Source organism: Dioscorea cayenensis, chromosome 15 (genome assembly GCF_009730915.1).
Source record: "Dioscorea cayenensis subsp. rotundata cultivar TDr96_F1 chromosome 15, TDr96_F1_v2_PseudoChromosome.rev07_lg8_w22 25.fasta, whole genome shotgun sequence".
NCBI lineage: Eukaryota > Viridiplantae > Streptophyta > Magnoliopsida > Dioscoreales > Dioscoreaceae > Dioscorea > Dioscorea cayenensis.
The window spans coordinates 18,549,373-18,560,242 of record NC_052485.1 but is presented as its reverse complement, the minus strand read 5'-3'; the positions used below and the strand labels follow the sequence as shown (position 1 = coordinate 18,560,242).

The 10,870-nt window shown below is 40.4% G+C and overlaps 1 long non-coding RNA gene across 1 annotated transcript; it reads right to left on the bottom strand.

The window, feature by feature from the left end:
* Positions 1-5,649: 5,649 nt before the first annotated feature.
* LOC120276814 lies at positions 5,650-7,685 on the bottom strand. The gene is made up of 3 exons (XR_005541373.1): positions 7,605-7,685; positions 6,815-6,871; positions 5,650-5,677 (listed from the first exon to the last, which is right to left on the bottom strand). It is a non-coding gene; the product is annotated as an uncharacterized LOC120276814 (long non-coding RNA).
* Positions 7,686-10,870: the final 3,185 nt, after the last annotated feature.

Sequence of the window (10,870 nt, the reverse complement as noted above, 5' to 3'; positions counted from 1 at the left end):
AGATAAGTGATTGGAAGCAAGCCCCTCTCGCAACTTAACATTTTTGCAGCAGCCAGATCGGGGAGCACACCAAAGGTAGAAGATTATAAACAAGTTTTTGAGAAATTAGTCGCTAAACCCATCATCCCTTCAAACACATACAAAATAAGCTTTACGATCCTAGATCTTCGAATCCTCCCGTGGTCAAAACCAACAGATCATCCACATAGTAAGATTACATTTGCTACCAAGCCCCCCTAAAGACACACCAACTAAGACCTTGGACCGCAGCACATGAGAGAACATCGTACATAATACATCTATCACCAGCACAAACAACAAAGGTGATAACGGATCCCCTTATCATAACCCACTTTGATATCGCACATAACCATTTGGAGACCCATTTATCAGAATGGAAGCCTTAGAAGAGAACAATATGCACTTGATCCACCCAATCCAGCGATCCCCGAAGCCCCTAGCTTTCAGCAAGTCAAAAAGAAAGTCCTAATCAACACGATCAAAAGCCTTGGAAAAATCAACTTTCAAAATGTGCCATGGTAACCGGTGCTTGTGGATACTGAAAATCAGTTCTTCAGTAGTTGCAATGTTATTCAGTATACAGCATCCTTTTAGGAAAGCAAATTGTTCATTGTCCACAAGAGAGTTCATCACCTTGCTCATACGCAACGCCAACAGTTTAGATATAATTTTTAACGAAGAATTTATCAAATTAATGGTTCTATAATTTCCCAGGGACTCAGGCGTTTCCACTTTAGGAATAAGAGCAATGCTAGCCCAGTTAATCTTTTCTAAGTTAGCTCTTTACCAGAAGAAATCTTCGCAGAGTAGAAGGAGGTCAGATTTAATTGTATCCCAGAACTGTTTAAAGAATTGCATTGGAAATCCATCTAGACCAGGGGCTTTGTCACCCCCAAGTCAAAAACCACTCTTTTAACTTCCTTTAAAGAGAAAGGTCTTTCCAGATTATTCAAATCAACCAGAGCCTTGTTCTAAAAAAGATTCTGAAAGTCAACCTGGAGTCTGGTGAGGTGCTTATAACCAAGCTGCTGTTTAAAATGAGTGGTGAAAACTTTGCCAATTTCACGAGAATCCACAATCGTGGCATCTCTTATTTTATTTTATTTACTTTATAAAAAAAATTATTTCGTATTATCATTGATATACTTTGCCAAATAGTAATCTCAGGTTATTTATCTAACTTGAAAATGTTTGTTTATTTTTATTTTGAAAAATAGCACAATACTTGTACAATTTAGATTTATTATAATTTTTAAAAATAAAAACTTTCAATTTTTCTTTTTAAATACAGTCTTATTTTTGGAAAAGGATTTTTAATACAGTCTCTTTCACGAATGGAAAAAATTGAAAAATATGAAAAATAAAAAAACTAGTAATTACCTATTAGTCTCTCCATATTTTTGCAGAATCCGTAAACATCCCTTGAAGTTTGCTTATTCCTCATAGGTCCCTCCTTTCAAATTAATTCCCGTCAAATCCTGATGGCTTTAACGATCATTAATGGGCTGTTAACAGAGCATGGAAATGTCATCTTTGTCCCTTGTTCAAGTTCCAAAATCAGAAGGCAGGGAAATGGCGAAAATACCCTCAACTGGCGTTGGAACCGCCAAACGGTTAGGAAACCGCAGCCCGTAACTGACTAGCCTACTCTTGGTGTTATACTTATATGCGTGGTCTCAGTGGAAACCTTTCTTGTTCTTGTTCTTGTTCTTATTCTTGCACCTAGGATTGAGTTCTCCTTGTTCGTTCGCCGACGAGCTTGTTTTTCTCTTCGCACTCTCGGCTTCCCAGAAAATTGTGAGCCTTCCTGTAAACAAAACATAAGCGAAAAGGTAACGAGAAGTCGGATGACTTTCGTGTGTATTTTTGTGGATTTCAAGTGTAGAATCCGACTTTTAGCGGTGTGGGTTTCATGCTTTCGTGTGTATTACTTTCGGTTTTTGGATTTTTTTTCTATGTAATATATGTTTCGTCCTGTGTAAAATATTTTTTTTGCTGTGTAAAATTTGATGATTTTATGTAATTTAAATTAAATATAGAAATGGCTACCACTTTAGTCAATGCTAGGTGGTACCTAGCCCTTGTCGTGGGGACGATAAAGTGATGAACAAAATGCACTAACAGATACTCCGCCGGACCCCTTTTACGCACATGATGGACTTGGCAATCATGGTCTAAGAAAGAGGGGTGGTGGACGCGCTGCTCCGTATAAATGATGGCCGAACCGAAAGGTTCAAGATTAGTGACAGCATGCTGCCGTTCAGGCCTGAGGACGTCGCCATCATTATGAGCGTCCCATGCGTGGGAGAGATTGTCTCCTTCAAACACGATGGGGAAAGGGTCCTATCTGAATTTGAGCTTGCCTACCTGAGCAAAATGCACATCTGACATTGGGATGCCATCTAGGATAACCTGTTCAAACTTGTTCAAGGGAAGTCCGAAATAGAGGAGACTTTCGTGAAGCTTCTCGTAGTGTTCTTCATGACCACTGTCTTTTTCCCGAACATCTCCCTGAATGGGCCTACCTTCGGGGCCAAGTATGCAGACAACCTCGAGACTATCGGTAACTACGCTTAGGTGCATGCCATCCACAGGTGGCTGATGGACGATCTTCCCAAAACAGGCACACTGGTGCAACTGTGTTGTTAAGGGAAGTATCATAGCGCCGGATACCTGAAAGGGTGCTACGAGGTGACCGGAAGCATGAAGAAGTAGCGTGTTTGTCGGACACCCCGTATACTATGTTATGGCTAGAGTATATTCATCAAGGCATCATCAATCGATTCGCTTTTAAAATCCTTAGAAGGGAAAAGAGGTGAGGTTTTCTTTTAATCTTGTGTAATGTTCAAGCTGTCTAATTTGTTGGTCAGACACCCTATATACTGTCTGTCTAATTTGTTATTGTTATTACTGTGTAATATTCTTGTTTACTATATAATATATTAACCTCCTGTTTAAGATATTTCCCATTCTATATAATATACTCTAGTAGTGTGTAATATACTAGCTTTATATGTAATATCATGCCGTTTTGTGTAATATCAATGTTTAATGTATTATAATGTTAGGCTAACATTTTATCTCCTGCTTCCTTTGTAGTTCTATGCTCTTGTCCTAGCTAATGATGAGGAAATTGCCCTTGTTGGCTGTGGAACAGGAAAGGCCAAGAAAACTTATGTAAGGTCGTCCCAATTGGGCGACTAAAAAAAAAGGACTCGATGGCATTCCCCTCCAAGAAGGTCAACAAAGAAAAAAGCAGGCCTAATAGCGGAAGAAGAACAAGAGAATCCGAAGAAAAGAAGGCGACGAGCTATCAGAAAATGGGGTGGAGACCATTCCCTATAATCTAATCTCTTAAAAAGGTCTCGGCCATAGTCGGCGACCGACAGGCCTGACAGAGCTGTTGATGCTCCGAGTGGTGATGACGATGTGTGTGGTTTACTTCACCGCCTACTCGCCGAGTTCGATCCGTTGCGTGCTTGTATGGACGAGCGCAACGCCAAAGATGCTCGGCGGGACGAGCCCGACGAGTGGACCTTGCCGGTTGAAGATATAGTGAATCGGCATGAAGACGAGTTTCGTCCGCCTCCTTCCTGTACCCGTCCTCGGTCGGGTATGTCTTTCAATAAGGTGGCTCGGAAAACTGTTGGATAACACAATGCCGACAAGTCCACCGATGAGTCAGCCCTTGTGGTAGTGACTGAGGCCGAGTACCCGGATCCTGTAGTGCCAACAGAAGGTCAAGCAGAAGTCCAGGGATAGGAGCCGGCGGCTGCGTTAGAAGGTGAACAAGCAATTGATAGGGACCCATTACCGGCCGTTGGAGAAGGAAAACCTATAGCTCAAGAGCCATTTGATGGCAGTCTCGCTTGCTGCCCCCTGGAAAGTCCTGCTGAAAAGGTCTCAGTAAAGAGGGGCCCGGTGAAAAGGGCACCATGAGCGAGGCCCCCGCCAAGGAAAATGCCCTTGAGGAGTAGCCGATCATCGAGGGCACCCCCAGAAGCCTGCCCCGCCTCTATCACAATCATCCGGGGAATCGAACGATATACTCCCAGTGCAGCCAAAAAAAAATAGCCATGAGGAGAGGCTGGTCATCGATGATCCCCGTATGAAAGCTTACCCGCCCATTGGTACAGTCGTCCGAGGAATCGGATGACATATTCCTTACGGCCATGCAGGCCATTGACAATCTTCTTGAGACACTTTTAGGTGGGAAGAGTGTCAAAAAGGATGACAAAGAACAACTTGCGATCGTACCATATGATCATAAGGCGGATACGCGGTTGTACACTGAGTTACAAATCCCAGCTAAGGATGATTTCATGCCGAGGAAGAAGACATACCCCGGCTTCGCAAGGTTGAAACAACTTGAAAAGTTAGCGCTTGATCTGTATCTAAACACTCACATTGATGGGTAACTTCCTCATTCTTAAGTACATAATTTAGATATGTCATTTCCGTATATATATTCTTGTGTAACAAAATTTTCTTCATGTGTAAACTATATAGGTTTCTGTGTAATGTTTGTGGTTTCTATGTAATTGTTTTTATTTTCTGTGTAATATATAGAGATCAATTTTGACGTTAGTGTTTCTGTTTATATTGCAGTTCTGTCATATGGAGGGATGAGTATGGGTTCACAACCTGTCACAATGTCTTCATCCTGCTTAAAGGGAAGGAACAGGTGCTAGGCGATGTGGTCACCGTCCTGGTCCTAATGCTGCGTGAGGAGTTGTTGACAAATCTCAACGTGCATAAGAGACGTGCAGTTGTCACTTTGCCGTTGGCGCTTGACACGCGTCCAAATATGCTTGTGAACCGCAAGTGCACGGGTGTCGAAGTAATAAAATACCCGGTGAGTCGGGTAGTCGAATCCACAGGGAACATGGCTACTATTTCTAACTTCTTCTCTGCTTTCTAGCCTAATGATAAATGGAAATGTGTGGTGATCTAATGTGTGAAGAAATGAATACTGGAGACGAATATGCAAGGGTGAAATGGATGGAGATCTCAATCAGTAAAAGTGGGGTATTCGGGCAATGCTCCCCCTAGGATTACGGTGGAGAAATCGCTCAATCTCAACACCTCACACCAAATATGACCGCAAAGCACTCTAGGGATTCCAAGAGGTGTATCCGATTCCTAAAGATTGATCCAACCCTAATTCCCGGCGAAGAATCCTAACCCCCTACAAGGTCCCAACGGAGAAATCTCTCAATCTCACGCCTCACACAAAATATGGTTGCATAGAGCTTAGGGAACGGAGATAGAATACACCAATCGGAGGGGAAAGGGGATGGTCCCTATCTCATGACTCACCCTCTCAACCCTCTTCAATCTTGAGATTCTAACTGTCACACCCACCCCTTCTACCGAGGTAAATGTGGCACCCATCAGTTAAAAATTTCTTTTTAACTGGAAACCTGACACCTCTCAGAAACCAAATCAGACTTACAAATTACAATTTACAACTTTACACCAACTGCAGGATTCAAATACAGAAATACAACAAATATAATAACTCAAATTTGTGGGTACAACCGCTACTAAGATCACGATACCAACAAATATAAAAGAAAAAGTATGGGACCCACTCGCAGTCTTGGACTTAACCCCGACTAGCTCTAAACTTGAACAGCGATCTAGGGTCTTGCTCCTGCGATTCTAAAGACATTCGAGTTGGTCGGGTAGTGGCTTAATAATTTCAAATACTCAAATACGATATATATAAAGTATATAAATACCAACTTTTTCAAATAATTTTTCCAACTTTTCCAAAAATACCGAATTCTAGCAAAAATACATTTTTTTAAAGAACTTTTGAAACATAAATTCATCACAAATCAATATCAAATCAATTTTTCTAGGAAAATCCAAATTGTTGTGAGAGACTGCACTCCCTAAGAGCGGCAAATGGGCTTCACCCTCATCACAACTCAAAATAACAAGTAATATAAAAAAACCATTCTCAATTCCACGACTGAAAAACTCTCCCCACTTAGCCGCCGTCGCGACTAGGGTTGGGAGCCGCCAAGGTCTTCATAACCTCGACGTTGGGCCCACCCGGTCCCGTGTGGTGACTCCGGGATCCCGATGTATCATCCAATCAGGGCTCTACGCTCCCACCGATCCGGACAAATCAACACTCGAGTCCACCACGCCACCTCTAAAGGTCGGCCCGTGGGGACCCACTATCTGCAGATAGTCGGGCCTTAGCCCGCCGTCACCATCCAAAACCAACATGTAAATGTAGCAATAATACAATCAGATAAATCACATCACATGGTCCTTATCCGGGACAAGCATTCACATCACGAAAAATAAACATCATTTCCACAAAGCCAATGTCAAAAGTATAACAATGCATAAAAACCAAGTAAAAATCCAGATCCATGATACCATTCCTATTCCAGGAATGAAAAACCAATTCCACAAATATTGTTGGTAAAACATTTTTAAAATGCTCACATGATTTCACAAATCATTCCAAATCAAAGCATATATAACCATAGAAATAAATACATGAATTGAATAATTAAATCACATATACATGTATTTTTCACTATTCACAAATCACGTATAATTATACTGAAAAACCCGATGTATCAATACGATTGTCGGGAACATCAACAAGAAGTAAATATCATGTATACCTCAACATTATCATGCCAATTAAACATGATAAAAAAAGAAATACTTAAACAATTAGTTTCAAAATACTAGCCATTAAATAATTATTTCAAAATAATAATAATTAATCAATTATTTAAAATAATAGCCACTACCAACTCACCTGGTGTCCTTGGGTTCCTTCCTAGACCTGAAACTCCCTCCCAGGACTGAATAACACCTAACAGAATAATATAATAAAAATAAATAACATATTTAAACTCAAAGAAAATACAAAAATAATAATAGACTCTTTATTGGACCCACTCACTCCAATCGGTTAAAATCCGACCTTGCATAATCCAACTGGCTTTCAATTGTATTTAAACAAACTCAGTTTAGGCTAAACACTGCTGAATCAATCTGAACCAATCTTAATTGCACTGAACCAAACTTAATTTCACTGAACCAGCTTGAACCAACTCAATTCTTATTCAAAATCCATTGAACCAACTTGGTTCAGCCCAAAACCCTTAGCCCAAATCAACTGAACCCAAACCCAAACCATCTCAACTTGATTTGATCAAGCCCAACTTAACCAAATCAATTCAACTCAACCAAATCAATTTCAACTTGGTTTGATCCAACCAAATCAATTTGGTTAAACCCAACAAATCAATTCAACCATCTTCATTAACACCTTAATCATCATCATCATCAACTTAATTAATCAAACCAAACCCTAATCTCGGTGCTACAGTAATTGCTACAGTAATTCCGGCAACCTCATCTCCATTTCAAGCGATTTTCAACTCGAATACAAGGTTTTCTCAAAACAATTTCATACACTCATCATCTACAATAATTAAACATGCTTTTTCAACCCAAATAAATCATTTTTCTTCATCAAATCCACCAAATACACACACACATACATTCAAGTATACCAATAAATAAATCATCACAATACTTACCAAACAATACTTCATCCTATTCTCCCTCCATCAAGCACAAAGCTCCATCACTCCCATTTTTTTTTTCTTTCTTTTCTTTTTTTTTTTTAACTCACGGTTTACTGTAGCAGGAAAGAATGAGAAGGAGATGAAGAAGATGAACACTCAAGAGTCTAGATTTTTCTCCCAATGAAGTTTTCAGCCAAAATTTACATTTAGTCCCTCAAAACTTAACTTCTTACAAGTCAGTCCCTGCAAAACTCACAAATGGTCCCTGAATTATGAAATAGTATTCTCAAAAGGTCCTTGGAAACTATCAAATGGTCCCTGAAGTATAACACAATATTTCAAAAAGGTCCCTACCGCCTTACCTTTCAGTCCTTGGTTTCCAGAAATATTTTATATCAATCCTTTTTCTATTACTCTTTAACCCAAAATCTTTTAAAAACTTTTACACTTAAGTCCTTGTTCTGTCCACTTGGGGTTTCTCAACAAGATTACTCTGTAGAAAATTCTTACTGCAACTGTAGTAATACCCTGAATATATTTTCCAACAGATATGTAAAGGTTCAGGGTATTACACTAACCCTAATGGAGACCTCTCTCTCACCAAGGTAACAAATCATGCAAACCAAATAACCAAAAGATCAATAAGGCAAGCAAGCATTAGACAATCAAGATTAAAACTTAATCAAACTCGGATTAAATAGAAACACTAAGCAAATTCACAAAAGATGAGAATCCTAGGGTTCACAAGCCCAAATACCCTCTAGGGTTTTAGCTCTCCACGGAGCAACATACAAAACACCCCATCAATGAATGAAAGTACATTAAAACCATAGAAATAAACCCCCTTATATATGAACTGATGCCCTTGATGGAGAGCTTCGACGTCTTGAAGGACCTACTCCGAAGCTAGCTTCACCGGTGGCTTCCTTGATGCTATGATGGAGGAGGAATCGATCAAAGTTGATGACGAAGCACCTCCAAAGCCGCAAAGACCTCCTCTCCAAACCCTAGCCGTCTCACCCCTCAAGAGCCGCACAAAAGATGAGAAAGAATAGGGCAAAACGGCTATTTATAGGCCTTAGACCGCGTCTGTCACGTGCCCCCATGTGGCCATGTGGATTTTCCATGCGCCCGCGTGGGCTGCAGGAATTTCTACGCGGGCGCGTGAACCGTAATTTTACTACAGTATTGCTACAGTAGAATTGCTACAGTGCTTTGCTACAATACTTTTCACAAAACGCGGTCCAAACACTCTTCTCTTTAGGTCACATGTCCGGGCACATGTCCATGTAGTAGGCTATAAAACTTTTCTTCATCGACGTATCTTTGAGAGGTCTTGCAATCTTCACAAAGAGAAGGAACATGAAGATATGGCTGTCTTTGTGCCCTTCCAACTATTGAATTGACTTGAATATTCTTGGAAGTTGGCACACATCTCCACGTTTATGAACTCCTCTCGTGTCTTGGTCCTTGAATTGAACAAGAACTCCCAACATTGTGTCTTTATAGCCTATCTTTGTTTCTTTTTTACTCTTCAAGGAATTCACAACCTATATGCATAAAAGAACACCAAATACACAATATGAGACACAAACCATGGTAAAAATGATGCTTAATGCATGTAAAACATATATAAAAATATGTCTACTCAAGCACTTATCAGCGCTTGCAATGAGGAAGTCAGGATACGCCGCCGATCAGGCCCTATGCATGATGGAGAATGTTATCTTCGGCCACAAGAATGAGGAGTTGATTCTTATGCCCATCGCCCTCCATGGGCATTACCATCTGGTTGTCCTCGACATTGTAGGGCAAACATATATGCATTACTTTTCCCTTCAATCGCCAATATACGATGCTGACGCTATCGAAATAGTAAGTTAAATCCATACAACACTTTCTCACGGACAATAATTCCGCTGTTTAATATACAATATTGGTAAATTAATGCTAATAATGTCTATCTTTCTTGTGTTGTAGTGGGATATATTCAAGTTCATCATTGAGGTTAACACAAACGAAAACCCGTTTAAGCACCTACCGATGATGCATTCATTCCTGCCCACAATAAGCACCCAGTAGTGAAGACTGCCCCGTTTTCCTTATGTGTTTCATGGAGCAAATCTTGGACAACGAAATGCTTGACATCCCGCTAGTGAAAGTCCCATTCCTATTGCTTCAATACGTTGCGTGGATACTAGCGGGCGGTATTCTGAAGAAGGTCATTACAAAGGGAGATTCAGCGAAGGACATCACTCTCGAATGGAAACCCCAGGACGCTGCCGTAGTGATGACCAAGGGGGTGACGACCGGGCCAGGAGGGAAATAACGGTGGCGTTGTCGAAGAGCATATAAAACAGATTGATGTTGCGGAAGCTCGCGGGCAGGTGGATAACAAACCTGCAGGGATGGAAGAGACCGGCGCTACCGAGATCAAACAACCGAAGGAAGCTGAGGGAGAGGCAGGGAAGCCGGTCGTCTGATGTTGCCGCCGTACCCCAATGATACTTGTGTCTTGTCGAACTTTAAGTATATTGGAATTAATTGTGTATTGTCAAAATTTAACTTCTTTGGATTTACCTGTGTTCTGTTAAACTTTTCATACGTTTGTAGGATTTTGAAAATGCGAATGTGAAGTCACATGAAAAGCAAAATCCGAAACTATATAATACACAGAAAGACCAATATAATACACAAAAACAACTAACAACACACTTAAATCTAATATATTACACACGTACGTATGTATAATAAACACTAAACCGCTCATGAGACAACTTATTTCTTACCTTCATTCGTTGTATTCCTTAGAAATAAGCATTACAGACAAAATCCCTCTGATGGTAGCACCATTCTTTAGAATATCATATTTAAACAATAAAATATATATATCATATTAAATATTTCAAAAACCTTATGAATGTCCATATTACACAAAAACACTAGTACAATAGTTCAGTCCGCTATGACTGCGTTACATAATCAACGGTTATGGTCAGTTTCGTGGCACCGACTACAATATAACTCACGGACTTCGAATCCTTGTGACTCGATTCTCTTTCTTCTTGGACGGGCGAGTCATTTTTTTTGGTGATCGGAGGCTGGATTCACAGTTCACGGTATATAGGGTTACATAATCGATGGTTTGTCGATGTCAGGGATTGGGTATATAGGTTCAGCATGTGCATGGCGGTACTATTCCACTATGAAGTAATCGGCCACGTACTATGTACCTTCGTATCTTTTTACATGATCGCCGTATATGCATACTTGCACGG